The sequence below is a fragment of the Triticum urartu genome, chromosome 5A (assembly GCF_056163025.1).
Source record: "Triticum urartu cultivar PI428250 chromosome 5A, HENAU_Tu73, whole genome shotgun sequence".
Classification (NCBI taxonomy): Eukaryota; Viridiplantae; Streptophyta; class Magnoliopsida; order Poales; family Poaceae; genus Triticum; species Triticum urartu.
Window position 1 is genome coordinate 7299012 of NC_141877.1, and position 20835 is coordinate 7319846.

Genomic DNA, 20835 nt, shown 5'->3' on the forward strand with positions numbered 1-20835 from the left:
TGCATTGTAATTTGAATATATTTCTTTTGGATTAGTTAAACAAAACCTATGGCGGACAATACCGACAGAGAAGGAGAAGAGGCCCTGTTCAATATCATACGCAATCCTCGCGAGCCAGATGATGATCAGAATGAAGAAGATTATGACGGCCGAATTGATGAAGTCATGAACTATGAACATGACGAAGAAAATGTTGATCTTGAAACAACAAAGACCGGCGAGGTATATATATTTATATAAGCAGGCATCTGGTGATCATCGCATGTTTTAAATGACTTGAAGATATATTAACGAATCGATCTTTCTTCTTTCAGCCATCCAGATCGAGCAAATCTTCAGGCAACAGGACGAAATGAGGCCCGAACAAAAAGTTGAAGGAGGGCATAAAGTACAATATCGAGGCAATCAGACCTAATGGCGAACCATTCGCGCCTAAGAAGATTGCGGACAAGTCCGTTCGTCAGTGCGGAGTTCTTGTGAAGGACCAACTCCCGATCTCCCTTCAAGAATGGAGAGAGCCAGCAAAGCCACGTCCAGGAGTTACTTTTGTCGACGACAGACAAAAACATTTGCTTTGGGAAACTCTCATGGAACATTTCACCCTACCAGATCATTTCACAAAAGCAGATGTGGAGAAAGTCAAGGACGCTGCTCTTAGGAAGATGGCGGTTGCATTCAAGAACCACAAGATTCGTGAATGGGCCAAGTACGTCAACGGAGGAAGGAATACTCCAGTATTCGAGGGAACACTAGAGAACCAAAGTGCTCATTGGGACGATTTCGTGAAATTCAAGGATTCGGAATTATCTAAGGAACGGTCGAGAATAAACAAGGCCAATGCCGCAAAAAAGGATAAGTTCCATAAGCTAGGGCCAGGTGGCTATGCGGTGGGAATGCCTAAGTGGGATAAGTCTGAGAAAGAGATGCTGGATGCAGGTGTCACTCCAGAAACATTGAGCTGGCCCCCCAGGTGCATGACTTGGTTCTATGCGCATGGGGGGAGTTGGACCCGAAGACAGGCAAAGTTTCAAAGAAGGCATGTCTGGACGGAGCCGAAGATAAGCTACTTGTTGCAATAGAAGAGGCTCGATCCGGGTTGTTCGAGCCCAACAGAGAGAACGACGAGCTTACGCGTGCCCTGGGAAATCCTGAACATCCGGGAAGAACACGAGGCATGGGCGCTATTCCGTGATATGAGGGGTTTTCGGACTGGAACGCCGACTACAGAACCCGTGCGAGAAAGAAGATTGCGGAGGAGAAGAAGAGGAAGATGGAGGAGGATCAGAGGAAGCTAGACTATGAATGCCTTCAAGGCCTAGAATCAGCGCACGCGGACTTGGCAATCAAATTCCAGTGGCAGCAGGAGCAGATCGACTCACTTAGCCAGCAAAGGGGGTCTCAGCAGCTAGCGGATGATCCACCAATGGATAGCACCGTCCCATCCATGCCGAGAAGCAGCGTGGTTCCGCCCCGGGCGACGCATTGCTGGATAGCTACCGAGTGGATGACATCATGGAGAACACTAACTGCGAGCTACACTTCAAAATGAAGAACATATCCATGAAGGTGGCGGACGCCCTTGCTTTTACAAATCCCCCCGAGGCAACCTTCCATTGCAACCCGATTCCAGCGGGCTATGCTCGTGTCTTGGTTGATGAGGTGCTGGACCAATATTCGGGGCTAGAGCTTGACATTCCTGGAGGTGACGATGAGCACACACTAGGAGAGGCCAACCATCGTATCATCCTATGGAGAAAGGATTGCATCATCTTTCGAAGGCCACCGACACCACATCATCCGACTCCTCGTCGTAGTCCGCCACCGAGTCAGCAGACTCCCGCTCCTCCAAGTCCACCAACGCGTCAGGCCACTCCTCCTCTAAGTCCGGCACAGCTTCAGGCCACTCCTCCTCCAAGTCCGGCAAAGCGTCAGGCCACTCCTCCTCCAAGTCCGGCACAGCTTCAGGTCACTCCTCCTCCAAGTCCGGCACAGCTTCAGGCCACTCCTCCTCCTCCAACTCAGCCACTCCTCCTCCAAGTCCGGCACAACTATAGCTACATGTTTTTGCTTACATATGCCCGCTTAATTAAGACATGCAAACGTGTGTGCATGCAGATTTCACTGGATCTTGTTAATCATTAAAGTTGATGAAGGAACAGTTGAAGTACTAGACTCACTACTTAAGAAAGCAAGTGACTACACCATCGTGAAGGGGATAGTCAACAGGTAATTTCAATCATTATTAACTATATCTCGGCCTATTTAATTAGTTCATCATTTCTTGATAACAACTATTTAATAACCCATTTATTCATTTTCTTTGTCGGCGGGCAGGGCTTGGGCAAAGTTCATCAGGGTCACTCCAGGCCCATGGAAACAAAGTCTGAAATGGTATCGACCCAAGGTAAGTAATTAAGTAGTACTAGCTAGCTGCCATATCTTTAATTATCATGCTTGATTAATTATTATCTGATCAAATTCCATTCTCGTAAAGGCCCTGAAGCAGGCGCCGGGGAATGGTCTATGTGCATACTACGTTTGCGAGAACATTCGCATGATGGCGTCCGAAAGGAGCAAATCTCAAAGACAGGAGTGGGTACGATATCGATTGTCAGAACACTATTCACAATTTTTACACCATTATCAATATCTAGTCACACAACTAATACACATGCATATTGATCTCCTTCTTAACAGTTCAAAGAGGTGTGAGACAAGCTCCTAGCACAGGACCGCATAGAAGCAATTCAAGAGGAAATAGTGGGATTTTTGCTCGACCAGGTCATAGATCCCAAAGGAGAATACTATTACCCGCTACCGCCCCCATGAACCACTTCCAATTGTTATCGTGCTCCGAAGGCACCAATTAGCTAGACTAATGCCACTAGCTCCGAAGGCACCAATTAGGAGAAATTGTATATATATACATGTGTGTATATATGTGTGAATTAATTAATGGTGGTTGTGAGACATTCGATGATATATATATATATATTATATATAATGATCGGTTCTACTAGAAATTCTATTTATATATATGCATAACGTGTACAATATGTAGTATCGTAAAATACCAGCAAAAGAAAAAGAATTAAATGGAAAACAGAAAATTAAATGAAAAAGAAATCATAACCCAAACCCCCCAACATTTTAATACCGGTTGGTGACACCAACCGGTACTAAAGGGCTCCCTGCCCCCGAAGCTGGCTCGTGCCACGTGGTTGCCCTTTAGCACCGGTTCGTGCTGAACCGGTACTAAAGGGGGGGGGCTTTAGTGCCTACATTTTAGCGCCGGTTACCAAACCGGCACTAAAGGGCCTTACGAACCGGTGCTATTGCCTGGTTCTGCACTAGTGGATATAACTGATTAAAAAATTTCTCTCACGTTCCTCAAGTCTCTCTATTGAGAGAGAGGCTTATATCCAATGCAACATAGACAATGGGCAATCTCACCTCATACACGACGCTGGCCTTCTCGAGGTAGTCTTGGCTGATTTCATCGGATGTGAAGTGCTCGTTCACTCTTATTCCCTGCACAACCAGCACACCAGCACACTGCATATTTCGCGGCTCCTCCTCCTGCGCTCGCAAGGTTAGGGTGATGTAGCGCTTGCAGTATGGTGCGATGATTCCTTTGTTTGGTTGTGCACGATACTTGTTTAAGTCGGTGTTTATGTTGAAGGCGATGTGTCTGGACTCGCCCTTGTTGATTAGCTGCAGGCAGCACCGTATGTCACTGGTAGAAAAAGGGCCTGTTGTCCCGGTTCGTAAGGGCCTTTAGTCCCGGTTCCTGAACCGGGACTAAAGGGTCGGTACTAATGCCACGGCGCTTTAGTCCCGGTTCAATCCAGAACCAGGACTGATGGGCCTCCACGTGGCCTGTGCGCGGAGCCCAGGCAGGAGACCCTTTGGTCCCGGTTGGTGGCACCAACCGGGACCAATAGGCATCCACGCGTCAGCATTTTTGTGGCTGGGGTTTTTGTTTTTTTGAAGGGGGGGGGGTTGGGGGTTTTGGGGGGTTAATTTAGGTGTTTCATATATTGTGTTAGCTAGCTATAATTAATAGAGAGAAGTGTCCTCTCTTATGTCCGTGCTTGGTCGACGCTACGTACTATACATACGTATAGAGAGGACTAGACACGCTAGCTAGCTAGTAAGCAAACGAAGGAAACAGAAGATGGTCATGAACATATATGCATACAGAGAGAAGTGATATCGACCACCTCTCCTTCTCCGAGAGATTGGTCGAACAACAAGTTCTCGTATATCTATCCGACACTACCGGCTACATATATACAATAATTATCTCTTACAAATATAATCATACGGACTCATGGTCCACATAGTATTCTCCGTCTTCAGCGATCACGTGGTCAAGAAAGAATGCCGCCAATTCCTCTTGAATTGCTCGCATGCGAGCTGGTGCTAGGAGTTCATCCCGCTTCCGAAACATCTAATTTGAAGAAGGGGGTCAATACATATATATATATATGAATGAATGAAACTCAACACAAATGATGGTAATAAAATATAATTGTGAATGTTGTTATTTACGTACTTCATATTGTTCGTCAGAGTACCCGCCCCGCTCACAGGTCGTGTGGCGGATGGACTCGCAGATGTAGTATCCACAGAAATCATTCCCTTGTTCCTGCCACAACCACTTTACAAGAAATAGAGGTCAATCAAACTGATAAGCAAGAATGCTAAATGGTATTGATGAAACTAGCGCTTGAATCACTAGGAGATGCGTGGAGCATGCTACTATAGTACTTACTTTCGGGTGTCTAAATTCCAGCTCCTTCGGCAGTCCCGGAACTTTTCTGGTGAATTTTCTCCAAACCCTGCCGGACAAAGAAAACAATTACTTGATATCAGGAAATGAACAAAGTTGCTGATATGGTGGATAATGATCGATTTAACTTACTTCTTGAGGATTTCAGTCATGTCCGCATACTCCTGGGGATCTTTTCGTTTAAAGTCCAAGACAGTTACTACTCCCTGCTCAAGCCTAATCTCTAGGAGAATATAGTGGTACCTGCGCACGCATGCATAACTCATCAATTACATTACTATAACCTGGACTAATATAAGGGAAACCGAATATGCACAAGACAGTAACACTCACTTGAAGTTGTAAGGAAAGAGTATTATATCTTTGTTTTCATTTTTTTTGAATGATCGTAGCAAGTTGGCCTCGGTATCTTCGGGACGATGTTCAACCTCAGTTGCATCTATGAGATATGTGTTAACGAACCCAATATCACCGATTTGCCTTTTCTTCAATTCGGCGATCTTCAATCTGCATAATATAGTGAGGATAATTATAAATACATGCAATGAAAGAGATGAGCTATATAGAGAGACTTAATGACAGAAGTAGTAGTACTTACAGACAGTAGCAGGTGACCGTTGTTTTATCGAGGGCCAATTGATTGAAAAACTGATAGAACTCCTCAAATGGAATAGGCAACAGTTCAATTCCAACGAGGTCATGCTCCGGTTTAACTCTCGCATACAAAGTACTCCTCCCCCCAGACTCTCTGCAGATTTTCGAGTACCAATCATGTAATCTTCGCATCATCGTTGTTAAAGATTTTTCATGTTTGATGAGAGGCTTCCCGTACTCATATCTATGTATCTGCACCTCCATGGGATCATAATGTACATCGTCGGGCAGGTAATCGTCAACATTGCAATAACCAGGCACCATCCTCGGATCGACGATGTCGCTAGGCACCTTGAGCGGGGGGCACGATTGCTTCGCTTGTTCGCCGAGCTGGGCAATTTGTTTCCCAGCTGCTCGTCGTTCTTTCAGCCTTTGATCACTGACTGTACTTCCCGACCACTCTGCTTCGGCCCATGTCTTTGCAATAATGCGCTCATAGTTGCCTTTCGGCGGAGACTTGGGTGGTTTTGTCAGGGCAGCCAGAGTGCGCTTCAGTTTCACCGGATCTACCTTCTCCTCCGGAGGTGGATGTCTCTTTGCTTTCAACCCTTGAAACCAGTCATCCACTTCGGTTCGCGCGATCTTCGCCTTCTCCTCTGGGGTCCTCTCGTATGGTAACTTTTGTGGACTCTTCAAAGAAGGACCGAATCTATATGTCCTCCCGCCTCTGGTTGTACTGCTAGACGCCGGCCGAGCAGACGGAGCGGTTGTCTTCTTTACTTGCTTACGAGGCGGAGGAGAAGGACTACGACGCGCCGGAGCAGCTGCCGAAGCGGCGGCGGGTCTCTTCCGCCCTTGCTGACGAGGCGGAGAAGGAGAAGGCTGGCTGCTCAGGCGCGCCGGCGCAGGCGGAGAAGGAGGCGGAGTGCCGCCATGCGCCGGAGAAGGAGCCGGCCGAGGGCCCTAATCGTCACTCGCCGGAGGAGGAGGCGGTGGAGAAGGCGGAGTGCCCTGACTCGCCGGAGGAGGATGAGGAGGCGGAGGCGTCCAGTTCGGAAGGTTGATGAGCTCCTTCCGCCATAGGCATGGAGTCTTCAGAGCAGACCCCAGCCGAGTCTCGCCTTCACCGGTAGGGTGGTCAAGCTCGAGGTCCTCAAATCCCTCCGTTATTTCATCCACCATCACCCTAGCATATCCTTCTGGAATCGGCCGGCAGTGAAAAGTTGCGCCGGGTTCAGTAGGATAAACAGAGCCAACAGCCGCCTTGACCTTCAAATTCATCCATTGCGTCATAAGGTGGCAATTTTGAGACTCTGTGATAGCATCCACGGGATAGCTGGCAGGAGCCGTCAAGGCATGCTCCGGCTGAAGCAGCTCGGTGGAAGCCATGCTGCTTCTGCGCTGAGATGGCGGGGTAGCTTCGGGGAAAGCTTCGGCAGTACGTTTGCTGCGATTTGCTTCTCGTTCCTCTATCGCGTCTACCCTTGCTTGCAGCGCCTGCATTTGGGTCTGCTGCACTTTTTTCCTCCTCTCATGGGATTTGTAACCGCCTGCGTCCGGAAACCCAACCTTCCACGGAATGGAGCCTGGCGTGCCTCATGTCCGTCCAGGGTGCTCAGGATTCCCGAGGGCCATTGTGAGCTCGTCATTCTCTCTGTCTGGAAAGAACGTCCCTTGCTGCACTGCTTTGATATACTGCTTAAGCTTCCTGACTGGTATGTCCATTTGATCGTTCGTCCAAATGCACTTCCCTGTTACAGGGTCCAAGGTTCCGCCAGCCCCGAAGAACCAAGTCCGGCAACGGTCTGGCCAGTTAATTGTCTCTGGTTCGATCCCTTTATCAACCAGATCATTCTCAGTCTTGGCCCACTTAGGCCGGGCTACGAGGTAGCCACCTGACCCCGTGCGATGGTGATGCTTCTTCTTCGCAGCATTTTGCTTGTTTGTCGCCGACATCTTCTTACTCTTTTCCGATGTCTTGTGGGCCACAAATGCGGGCCAGTGATCTCTGATCTTCTCATATCTGCCCTTGAATTCTGGTGTCTCATTATTTTCGACAAACTTATTCAGCTCTTTCTTCCACCTCCTGAATAGTTCTGCCATCCTCTTAAGAGCAAAAGACTTGATTAATTGCTCTTTAACTGGGTTCTCTGGATTATCCTCTGGCGGTAGGGTGAAATTTGACTTCAGCTCAGTCCAAAGATCATTTTTCTGCATATCATTGACATAAGACACCTCAGGGTCTTCTGTAGCCGGCTTAAACCATTGCTGGATGCTTATCGGGATCTTGTCCCTAACCAGAACCCCGCACTGAGCAACAAATGCGTTCTTTGTTCGGATGGGTTCAATCGGTTGGCCGTCGGGCGCGATTGCTATGATGTCAAACCTTTCATCCGAGCTCCACTTTTTCTTCGGGCCTCGTCTCTTTACCGAAGTTGTGCTTGATCCGGAGGGCTAGAAAAAAGAACAAAGACTTAATTAATATGTGTACATACCAAAACAATGAATGCATCAATCAGCTAGTCAGCACAGGCTTAACTAATATATATACCTGGCCGGACTCGGTTCGGTCACCGGAGCCGTCATCACGGTCTCCTTCTTGCACCGGCATTGGGTCACCGGAGCCGTCCTCATGTTCTTCTTCTTGCACCGGCATTAGGTCGACCATCGGTGTCGTTGAGAAACAACGAGACGGCATCACTTCCTTCTGCGATTATGTCCCTCAACAACGCTTCTTTTGCTTCGTCTTGGGCGGTGTCCATAGTTTCTACAAATATTTACAACATGGCAATTATTATTCAAACATGACAGATGGATATATTAGTGGCAAACGTAGAACTAGCTACGTAATCATAGTAAGGAATCATATATATTAATTAGTGGCCTCGACGCTGCTTCTCTAGGGTTTGGGGTGGCCTCGACAGCGCTTCAAGGGTTTGGGGTGGCCTCGAGAACGCTTCAAGGAGGGGGTAATATCGACCCCCCCCCACGTGTTGAAGCTATTGGGAGGGGGTATATATCGACAATGATGACACTACATCTATGTCCCTCGACGACCCTCGTTCCTGATAAAAAAAGAGGAAGAAGAAAAAAAAAGAGGATAAGAAAGAATAGAGGAGAAGAACTCCTCTATTCTTTCTTCTCCTCTTTTTTTCTTCTTCCTCTTCTTTTTTATCCTCTTCTTCCTCTCATGTTCGAGAGGATCGCCGAGGGTTCGGGAGGTTGCCTCGTGTCAAAGGATTCAACAAAACCATGTCTTCATCATTAGGCGAAAGTAACAGGTGCATGATGGTACGAAGCTCTCCAAAGTTATTTTGGAACGGAGTCCTAGATAGGATAATTCGCTTTTTGGTACAAAGTTCAGCAAGAACCTTCCAAATATCATTATTTGGAAGGCCTTTGCTGAAATTCATACAAAAAGGCAAATTATCCTATCCGGGACACCATTCCAAAATAACTTTGGAGGACTTCGTCATGCCCTGGTTACTTCTGGCTAATGATGAAGCCATGGATTTCTTCAATACTTTGACACTAGGAAATCTCTCTCTCGACCCCTCGGCGATCCTCGACCCCTCGAACCCTCGACGACCCTAGAACCCTCGACCCCTCGGTGATCCTTTTCTTCCTCTCATGTCCGAGAGGATCGCCGAGGGGTCGGGAGGTTGCCTAGTGTCAAAGGATTCAACAAAACCATGTCTTCATCATTAGGCGAAAGTAACAGGTGCATGATGGTACGAAGCTCTCCAAAGTTATTTTGGAACGGAGTCCTAGATAGGATAACTCGCTTTTTGGTACAAAGTTCAGCAAGAACCTTCCAAATATCGTTATTTGGAAGGCCTTTGCTGAAATTCATACAAAAAGGCAAATTATCCTATCCGGGACACCATTCCAAAATAACTTTGGAGGACTTCGTCATGCCCTGGTTACTTCCGGCTAATGATGAAGCCATGGATTTCTTCAATACGTTGACACTAGGAAACTTCTCTCGACCCCTCGGTGATCCTCGACCCCTCGAACCCTCGACGACCCTGGAACCCTCGACCCCTAGACGACCCTGGAACCCTCGACCCTCGATCCCTCGACCCTATAGAACCCTCGAACCCTCGACCCTTGACCCCTTAACGACCCTCGACCCTCTACCCTAGTTCCCGACCCTCGACCCCTCGGCGATCCTCGACACCCTCGTTCCCTATAAAAATTAATAATAATAATAATAATAATAATAAGAAGAAGAAGAAGAAGAAGAAGAAAGAGGAGAAGAAGAAAGGAATAGCTAGAGGAGAAGATCGAAGAAAAAAAGAAGAAAAAAAGAGGAGAAGAAGAAAGGAATAGTGGAGAAGAAGAGAAAATAGAATATATTCTATTTTCTCTTCTTCTCCACTATTCCTTTCTTCTTCTCCTCTTCTTTTTCTTCTTTTTTCTTCTTCTTATTTATTTCTCCTCTTCTTCCTCTCCTCTTCTTCTTTCTTTCCTCTTCTTATTTTCTTTCTTTCCTATACTTCTTTTCCTTCCTTCTTAATATCACTTAGCAATTTTTGCAACGATAGAGAGGGGGTGCTCCCGTGGTCTAAAATCCGTCTATGCATGATAGAAAATTCTGAAAAAAATACATCTATGATCCCTCAACGTCCCCGCCTCTCTCATGAACAAAAAAATATGTGAATTAAAAAAAACATCATGTTCTATGAACAAAAAAACATCATATTTCATCCACATTTGTGCATACATCATATATGTGATCATCTATGAAAAAAGACATCATATTCTATAAAAAAATCATTACATATATATATAAACAAGCATATATATATATATATAACAAGCATATATATATATATATAACAAGCATATATATGAAAAAAATTGCAAAGGGAGGGCGCCGGCGGCCGGACCAAGCTGAGGAGGCGGGCTGGGGCGCAGGCGACGGCGAGGGCGGGCCGGGGCGGCGTGCGTCGGGGCAGGGGCGCGGGCGACGGCGACGGGGGCGGGCCGGGGCGGCGCGCGTCGGGGCAGGGGCGGGCGGCGACGGCGAGTCCGTGGCAGGGGCGCGGGGCGGCGCGCGCGAGCAGGGGAGCTCGAGGCGATGGCGGGGGCGGCGAGGGCGCCGACGCGGGGGGGCGGGACGGGGCAAGGGCAGGGCGACGGCGACGAGGAGCGGGCGGCGATGGCGAGCATGGGGCAGGGGCGCGGGGCGACGGCGACGGCGAGCACGGGCAGCCTGGCGGCGTCGGGGGCAAATGGTCGATGAGAAACTGAAAATTTACTAAGTCCTGCTTATATACACAGAGTATTGGTCCCGGTTCGTGGCACCACCCGTGACCAATGCCCCCCTTTAGTCCCGATTGGTGCCACCAACCGGGACCAAAGGCCTGATTTCGCCAGCCCAAAGGGCGGGAAGCGGCGGCCTTTGGTCCCGGTTGGTGGCACCAACCGGGACTAAAGGGGGGCATTGGTCACGGTTGGTGCCACCAACCGGGACCAATGGCCTTGTGCTGCCCCGCGCCCAAAAGTTTAGTCTCACCTCGCTAGTTGAGGCGGCTCGTGAGTGGTTTATAAGCGCTGCTGCGCCCACCCTCTCGAGCTCCTCTCAACTGCAGGCTTTCAGGCCTAATCTGTCACTGCAATACCTGTGGGCCTACTAGGCCTACTACGGGCTTGAATCCTGGCCCATGGTAGGGTTTCTAGTCATATTCAGGCCATGGTGGCCCAGTAGGTGGCATTTTTTTGTTTTTTTGTTGCCTTATTTATTTTCTTTTGTTTGTTGCTTTATTTTTTAATTCTCTATGCTTTTAGTTTTAGAAAAATTATAAACTTTTTGTTAATCATTAGTTTTCAGATTTGAAAACACTTTTTTAGTTTTTTTGTTTTCTTTGTTGCTTTATTTATTTTATTTTGTGATTAACTTTACTATAAAAATAGTTTTTTCCTGTTTTTTTGATTTGTTTTTTGCATTATTTATTTTCTTTTGTTTTTTGCTTTAATTTTTAATTCTGTTTGCTTTTAGGTTAGCAAAATTATAAACTTTCTGTTAGTGTCATTAGTTTTAGAAAAATTATAAACTTTCTGTTAGTGCCATTAGTTTTCAAATTTGAAAACACTTTTTTAGTTTTTTTGTTTTCTTTGTTGCTTTATTTATTTTATTTTGTGATTAACTTTACTATAAAAATAGTTTTTTCCTGTTTTTTTGATTTGTTTTTTGCATTATTTATTTTCTTTTGTTTTTTGCTTTAATTGTTAATTCTGTTTGCTTTTAGGTTAGCAAAATTATGAACTTTCTGTTAGTGCCATTAGTTTTAGAAAAATTATAAACTTTCTGTTAGTGCCATTAGTTTTCAAATTTGAATAGTTAAAATTTGAATTCTTTGAAAATTGTTTGAATCACAAGTTTGTGATTAACTTACAAAAAAATGAGAATAGATGCGCTTATAGAGAAAATTCAACCTAAATTCCTAGTAAATATCTATGAATTTCAGAGAAATTTACTATGAATTTAGGTTAAACTTTTCTCTATTAGGGCATCTATTTTCACTTCGAGAGGAGCTCAACAAGGCATAGAGGAAAGGGCTTATAAACCGGTGTGAGCCCCCTTCGGTTGGCGAGGTGGGACTAAACTCTGCCCGCAACGAGGACCAACCCTTTAGTCCCGGTTTGTGGCACAAACCGGGACTAATGGTCATGGGTGAAGGAAATATGCCCTAGAGGCAATAATAAAGTTATTATTTATTTCCTTATATCATGATAAAGGTTTATTATTCATGCTAGAATTGTATTAACCGGAAACATAATACATGTGTGAATACATAGACAAACAGAGTGTCACTAGTATGCCTCTACTTGACTAGCTCGTTAATCAAAGATGGTTATGTTTCCTAACCATGGAAAAAGAGTTGTCATTTGATTAACGGGATCACATCATTAGTTGAATGATCTGATTGACATGACCCATTCCATTAGCTTAGCACCCGATCGTTTAGTATGTTGCTATTGCTTTCTTCATGACTTATACATGTTCCTATGACTATGAGATTATGTAACTCCCGTGTGCCGGAGGAACACTTTGTGTGCTACCAAACATCACAACGTAACTGGGTGATTATAAAGGTGCTCTACAGGTGTCTCCAAAGGTACATGTTGGGTTGATGTATTTTGAGATTAGGATTTGTCACTCCGATCGTCGGAGAGGTATCTCTGGGCCCTCTCGGTAATGCACATCACTTAAGCCTTGCAAGCAATGCAACTAATGAGTTAGTTGTGAGATGATGTATTACGGAACGAGTAAAGAGACTTGCCGGTAACAATATTGAACTAGGTATTGGATACCGACGATCGAATCTCGGGCAAGTAACATACCGATGACAAAGGGAACAACGTATGTTGTTATGCGGTCTGACTGATAAAGATCTTCGTAGAATATGTAGGAGCCAATATGGGCATCCAGGTCCCGCTATTGGTTATTGACCGGAGACGTGTCTCGGTCATGTCTACATTGTTCTCAAACCCGTAGGGTCTGCACGCTTAAGGTTTCGATGACAGTTATATTATGAGTTTATACATTTTGATGTACCGAAGGTTGTTCGGAGTCCCGGATGTGATCACGGACATGACGAGGAGTCTCGAAATGGTCGAGACATAAAGATTGATATACTGGAAGCCTATGTTTGGATATCGGAAGTGTTCTGGGTGAAATTAGGATTTTACCGGAGTACCGGGAGGTTACCGGAACCCCCCGGGAGCTATATGGGCCTTAGTGGGCCTTAGTGGAAAAGAGAAGGGGCAGCCCAAGATGGGCCGCACGCCCCTCCCCTCCCTTGGTCCGAATAGGACAAGGAGAGGGGGCCGGCCCCCCTCTCTCTTTTCCCCCCTCCGCGAATCCTATTCCAACTAGGATTGGGGGGGGGGGAATCCTACTCCCAGAGGGAAGAGGACTCCTCCTGGTGTGCCTCTCCTAGGCCGGCCGCACCCCCCCTTGATCCTTTATATACGGAGGCAGGGGAACCCCAGAGACACACAAGTTGATCCACGTGATCTTATTCTTTGCCGTGTGCGGCGCCCCCTGCCACCATAGTCCTCGATAATATTGTAGCGGTGCTTAGGCGAAGCCCTGCGACAGTAGTACATCAAGATCGTCACCACGCCGTCGTGCTGACGGAACTCTTCCCTGACACTTTGCTGGATCGGAGTCCGGGGATCGTTATCGAGCTGAACGTGTGCTAAAACTCGGAGGTGCCGTAGTTTCGGTGCTTGATCGGTCGGGTCGTGAAGACGTACGACTACATCAACCAAACGCTTCCGTTGTCGATCTACAAGGGTACGTAGATCACACTCTCCCCTCGTTGCTATGCATCACCATGATCTTGCGTGTGCGTAGGAAATTTTTTGAAATTACTACGTTCCGCAATAGTGGTATCAGAGCCTAGGTTTTATGGTTTGATGTTATGTGCACGAGTAGAACACAAGTGAGTTGTGGGCGATATAAGTCATGCTGCCTACCAGCATGTCATACTTTGGTTCGGCGGTATTGTTGGATGAAGCGGCCCGGACCGACATTACGCGTACGCTTACGCGAGACCGGTTCTCCCGACGTGCTTTGCACATAGGTGGCTTGCGGGTGACTGTTTCTCCAACTTTAGTTGAACCGAGTGTGGCTACGCCCGGTCCTTGCAAAGGTTAAAACGGCATCAACTTGACAAACTATTCGTTGTGGTTTTGATGTGTAGGTAAGATTGGTTCTTGCTTAAGCCCGTAGTAGCCACGTAAAACTTGCAACAAACAAAGTAGAGGGCGTCTAACTTGTTTTTGCAGGGCATGTTGTGATGTAATATGGTCAAGACATGATGCTAAATTTTATTGTATGAGATGATCATGTTTTGTAACTGAGTTATCGGCAACTGGCAGGAGCCATATAGTTGTCGCTTTATTGTATGCAATGCAATCGCGCTGTAATGCTTTACTTTATCACTAAGCGGTAGCGATAGTCGTGGAAGCATAAAATTGGCGAGACGACAACGATGCTGCGATGGAGATCAAGGTGTCGCGCCAGTGACGATGGTGATCATGACGGTGCTTCGGAGATGGAGATCACAGGCACAAGATGATGATGGCCATATCATATCACTTATATTGATTGCATGTGATGTTTATCTTTTATGCATCTTATCTTGCTTTGATTGACGGTAGCATTATAAGATGATCTCTCACTAAATTATCAAGAAGTGTTCTCCCTGAGTATGCACCGTTGCGAAAGTTCTTCGTGCTGAGACACCATGTGATGATCGGGTGTGATAGGCTCTACGTTCAAATACAACGGGTGCAAGACAGTTGCACACGCGGAATACTCAGGTTATACTTGACGAGCCAAGCATATACAGATATGGCCTCGGAACACGGAGACCGAAAGGTCGAGCGTGAATCATATAGTAGATATGATCAACATAGTGATGTTCACCAATGAAACTACTCCATCCCACGTGATGATCGGACATGGTTTAGTTGATTTGGATCACGTGATCACTTAGAGGATTAGAGGGATGTCTATCTAAGTGGGAGTTCTTTAAGTAATTTGACTAATTGAACTTAAATTTATCATGAACTTAGTACCTGATAGTATCTTGCTCATGTATGTTTGATTGTAGATAGATGGCCCATGCTGTTGTTCCGTTGAATTTTAATGCGTTCCTTGAGAAAGCAAAGTTGAAAGATGATGGTAGCAATTACACGGACTGGGTCCGTAACTTTAGGATTATCCTCATTGCTGCACAGAAGAATTACGTCCTGGAAGCACCGCTGGGTGCCAGGCCTGCTGTAGGACGATATACTTCATGCTTATTATCATTTGTCGAAGCTTTGATCTATATGTTGTCATCAATTACCAAAAAGGGGGAGATTGAAAGTGCAACTATCCCTAGGTGGTTTTGGTAATTCATAACAACATATAGCTCATTGAGCTAATGCTATTCCGAGGTGATTATTCCAGGAAAGCTCAATGATTGGCATGGCATGGATGTGAAAGTGGAACCCTCAAAATGCTAAGGACAAAGGATTGGCTCAAGCTCAAAAGCTCAAGACTCTTCATTTTATATTTCAGTGATCCAAGATCACATTGAGTCCATAGGAAAAGCCAATACTGTTAAGGAGGGATGAGGTGTTGCTTAATGAGCCTCTTGCTTCATGTGCTTAATGATATGCTCCAAAACCCTCAACTACTTTCCCATATCCACATATGACCTAAACTCTAAGACAAACTCGGTCCTACCGATTCTTCCAATCCGGCGCCACCGAGTTTCACTTGTCATTAGCCACTGCCAAACCCTAGCAATTCGGTTCTACCGATAAGGATCTCGGTCCCACCGAGATGGGGTTGCAAACTCTCTGTTTCCCTTTCGTAACTTTTCGGTCCCACCAAAAGAGCGAATCGGTCCCACCGAGATTGCAATGTAAACTCAGTGTTTCCCCTTTGTAACTTTTCGGTCTCACCGAGTTCCACTCGGTCTCACCGAAAGAGCAAATCGGTCCCACCGAGTTTGCCTGACCAACTCTCTGGTTATCTAATTACCAAATTCGGTCTCACCGAGTTTGTGTAATCGGTCTCACCGAGATTACGTTATGCCCAAACCCTAACTGAATCGGTCCTACCGAGTTGCATGTCAGTCCCACCGAAATTCCTAACGGTCACTAGGTTTACTACTTCGGTCAGACCGAGTTTTCTGATTCGGTCCCACCGAGATTGGTAAATTGTGTGTAACGGTTGGATTTTGTGTGGAGGCTATATATACCCCTCCACCTCCTTCTCATTTGATGAGAGAGCCATCAGAACACACACACCATTCCTACTCATATGTTCTGAGAGAAAACCACCTACTCATGTGTTGAGATCAAGACATTCCATTCCTACCATATGAATCTTGATCTCTAGCCTTCCCAAGTTGCTTTCCACTCAAATCTTCTTTCCACCAAATCCAAATCCTATGAGAGAGAGTTGAGTGTTGGGGAGACTATCATTTGAAGCACAAGAGCAAGGAGTTCATTACCTACACACCATTTGTTACTTCTTGGAGACTGGTGTCTCCTAGATTGGCTAGGTGTCACTTGGGAGCCTCCGACAAGATTGTGGAGTTGAACCAAGGAGTTTGTAAGGGCAAGGAGATCGCCTACTTCGTGAAGATCTACCGCTAGTGAGGCAAGTCCTTCGTGGGCGATGGCCATGGTGGGATAGACAAGGTTGCTTCTTCGTGGACCCTTTGTGGGTGGTTGCTTCTTCGTGGACCCTTCGTGGGTGGAGCCCTTCGTGGACTCGCGCAACCGTTGCCCTTGGGTGGAGCCCTGTGTGGACTCGCGCAACCGTTACCCTTCGTGGGTTGAAGTCTCCATCAACGTGGATGTAGGATAGCACCACCTATCCGAACCACGGGAAAAACATCCGTGTCTCCAATAGCGTTTGAATTCTCCAAACCCTTCCCTTTATATTCTTGCAAGTTGCATGCTTTACTTTCCGCTGCCAATATACTCTTTGCATGCTTGCTTGAATTGTGTGATGATTGCTTGACTTGTCCTAAATTAGCTAAAATCTGCCAAGAACTAAAATTGGGAAAAGGTTAAGTTTTTATTTGGTCAAGTAGTCTAATCACCCCCCTCTAGACATACTTTCAATCCTACAAGTGGTATCAGAGCCTTGGTCTCCATTTGCTTGATCTCCATAGCTTTTGGTGGTCATAGCCTTGGTTTCACAACCTAGGAGATTATGGCGTCTAGCGAGGGAAATTATCACTGTAGAGGTCCTTACTTTGATGGTACTAATTTTGCTAGTTGGAAGCATAAAATGAAAATGCATATTCTTGGACATAACCCCGCCGTTTGGGCTATTGTGTGTGTTGGTTTGCAAGGTGACTTCTTTGATGGGAGAGAACCAAACCGTGAAGCTACCGCGGATGAGTTGAAGATGTTGCAATACAATGCTCAAGCTTGTGATATTCTCTTCAACGGATTGTGCCCCGAAGAATTCAACAAAATCAGCCGCCTTGAGAATGCAAAGGAAATTTGGGACACTTTGATTGATATGCACGAAGGTACCGACTCCGTCAAGGAATCCAAGTTGGATGTGCTTCAAAGCCAACTTGACAAGTTCAAGATGAAGGATGGTGAAGGTGTCGCTGAAATGTACTCTAGGCTTGCTCTCATCACAAATGAGATTGCCGGCTTAGGAAGTGAAGAGATGACCGATAGATTCATCATCAAGAAGATCCTAAGAGCCTTGGATGGAAAATATGATACCGTGTGCACATTGATCCAAATGATGCCCAATTACAAAGATCTCAAGCCAACGGAAGTGATTGGAAGAATTGTTGCTCATGAGATGTCACTTAAGGATAAAGAGGAACTTCACAACAAGTCAAGTGGTGCCTATAAAGCCTCATGTGAAGCCCCTACATCATCAAGTGAGAAACAAGACTTCAATGAAGAATTGAGCTTAATGGTGAAGAACTTCAACAAGTTCTACAAGAGTAGAAGTAAAGATAGAAGCTCCAAGTCAAGGTCCTACAATGACAAAAGATCTTCTAGTCGAGAGCGAAACTGTTACAACTGTGGAAGACCCGGACACTATTCCAATGAGTGTACGGCTCCCTACAAGAGAAGAGAAGATTCTCCAAAAAGAAGAAGCAAAGGATCACCACCAAGAGAGAGAAGGAGTAGAGATGATCGTTATGAACGAAGATACTCACGAAGAAGCAAGGATTCGGAAAGGAAGGAAAAATCATCAAGGAGCTATACAAGACAAAGACATCAAGCTCATGTTGGTGAATGGGTATCCGGCTCCGACTCCGACAGCCACTCCGAGAGAAGTTATCACTTCGACTCCGAAGATACTCAAAATGAAGGTGTTGCTGGTCTAGCACTTGTGTCAACCAACTCCTACGACATATTTGACTCACCAAATGAAGGAATTGGAAGATGCTTCATGGCCAAAGGTCCTAAGGTAACACACCCCGAGTATGTTGATTTCAATAGTGATGAAGATGACTTGTTAGGTGATGATTTGCTTGGTGACAACTCTAGTGATGAATACTATGATGAAAGACCAATTAATCATGCTAATCAAGATAAAACGAGTGACAATGATAAGGAGAAGATTGAGGCTCTAACTAAAGAACTAAAAACTCTTAAGTTAGCTCATGACACTATCTTCGAAGATCACCGAGAACTTTTAAGAGCTCATGAGAAACTATGCTTTGAAAAGCTCAATCTTGAGCAAGAGCATGAGTTCTTAAAGGCAATCAATGATGATGTCCGCAAGAAAAGTTCTTCTTACATTGCCAAGCGTTTACTCTTATCCACTTACATGCCTCAAGTCAAGTCTAGTAACAAGAAAGATTCTTCCTCTAGTAGTAACAATGAACATGCTAAATCCAATATTGTTGCTTCTAGTAGTTCTCTTGATTCCACTAATGATTCTCTTAGCCAAGTTACACTTGAGCAAGAAAATAGCTTATTGAAGGGAATTATAGAGAAAGGAGTGTACAAGAGCCTTGCCGGGAGTAAGCAATTCAAGGAAATTGTGCGCAAGCAAGGAATGCACCGGAAGAATCAAGGTGTTGGTTTTGAACGAAAGTTCAATGCCAATGGAGTTGAATGGGAAGAAGATCAATACCCCAAGACGAAGTTTGTCCCTCAACAAGAGAAGTATACTTCTTTCAAGGGGACACAAGCTCAAGATGATCTTCCACCACAAGACTACAAGCAAAAAGGCAAGGACAAGCTTCAAGAGGAAATTGATGCATTTGAAGAAGCTCCAAAGACCTTAGTCAAGTGGATTCCCAAGACTACTTCAAGTTCCACTTCATCAAGTACGACTACAACTCCAAGGATTCCCATCAAGATGATATGGATCCAAAAGAAGAAGAACTAGAGAGTTTTTGAGGGTGACTCCGCCAACATACTTCACTCTTATCATTTTGGCGAGAACAAGTGTAATCAACTTCCACATCTTGCACTAGTTCAAGGAGTCACAAACCCTCTTGTCGGTAAGACAAGGGACAAGGTAACCTAAAAGTTTTCATGGACATCATCTTTTGTGTGCATCACTCTATGTCTATGGATATCCTTGTTTGTTCCTTGTAGGACTAACCCATGTAGGTATTGAAAGTGAAATTCACTCAAATGGATAGCTCCAAGAGATCTACATCAACATTGAGCATCCACATCTTCAATATCTACATGAAGTCATCATCGACAAAACCCAAGGTTAGTTCATCCCTCTTAGGGGGGGATATCACATCTAGGGGGAGCTTTACTCTAAGACTTGAGCTAAAGCAACTCTAAAGATGTGAACAAAACAATGCTTTATGTAAAAGTGGTAACCCCACTTGAGCTTAAACGATGAGTATGACCTACGATCAAGTGTTCTCACTTGACTCCTAAGTCAATATACTCATATATAGATGACCTAGTCATCGCAAATTGCTTGATAGATGCTAGAATTGGTTGTGCATGCCTTGCCACATATTTCATTTGCCATCTTATTGTGTGAGCATGCTGATTGCATATTTTACTCATTCGAGGACATCCACTTGTTGTTTTCGCTGTTTGGCTTTATCCTCTTTTGCCAAGTGGATGGACAAGAATGCCTAAGAACCTCCTCTAGCTATCTATGCTTTTCTCGTCTCAAACTCTATTCATGCTGCATCACAAAATTTGATCAAGTCAGATTCGAACCACTCTGTGTGAGGAGCGCTCGGAGTCCCCGATTCGTCATAGACTTAAACTTCCAAAACCTCTTTATGATTCTCGGTCTGACCGATACTCCACTTTCTGTCCTACCGAGATCATTAAGTTGATCTAGGTTTTCGATCTCGGTGCAACCGATTTGAACCTTTCGGTCACACCGAGTTTCAGTAACTGCACGCAGTTATGAATCTCGGTGCCACCGAGTTGTTCCACTCGTTCACACCGACAGGGTCGGGCTATATATAGTCACGGTCAAAATTTGTAAATTTCTCCGAACCCCTTCGCCCGCGCGATAGCCTGCTCTGCCCCCGAGGTCTCCGGATCGTCTTCTCGCCGCCAGCAGCCTCCTGTCGCTGGTCTTTGCCGCCGTCAACGGGAAATCTGCCCCGCCGTTGCCGCCGTAGCAAGTCCCCGCCGAACTAGGGTATGGACTTGATCTTTGTGCTATTCCTCAATCTGATTCCTAGCACATTGTGATCACATTGTTTCTGGCCACGTTTGATAAACTTCTATCCAGTCAAAACGCTCATAGATTAGGTTTGATTCGAAAATTCTAGGTTTAGGTTTCCGCAGAAACCATCTCGGACCCACCGAGTTGAAAAACTCGGTCCCACCGATTTGGCTTATGCAATTGCACAAGTAAAACTCGGTCTGACCGAGAATTACTTATCGGTGTGACCGATTTTGGAACTCTGTGAAACCCTAGCAGTCTCGGTGCCACCGAACTG

General features: G+C 45.6%; 1 pseudogene across 1 annotated transcript in view; it reads right to left on the reverse strand.

Annotated features, from left to right (window-relative positions):
* Positions 1–3390: 3390 nt before the first annotated feature.
* The window catches only part of LOC125506846 (G-type lectin S-receptor-like serine/threonine-protein kinase SD1-13), a 38852-nt pseudogene continuing 21407 nt past the window's right edge, over positions 3391–20835 (reverse strand). The window contains exons 7-8 of the transcript XR_015603426.1: positions 6069–6077; positions 3391–3736 (exon numbers count right to left, since the gene is read on the reverse strand). The product of XR_015603426.1 is annotated as a G-type lectin S-receptor-like serine/threonine-protein kinase SD1-13 (transcript). The remainder of the gene's footprint in view (positions 3737–6068; positions 6078–20835) is intronic.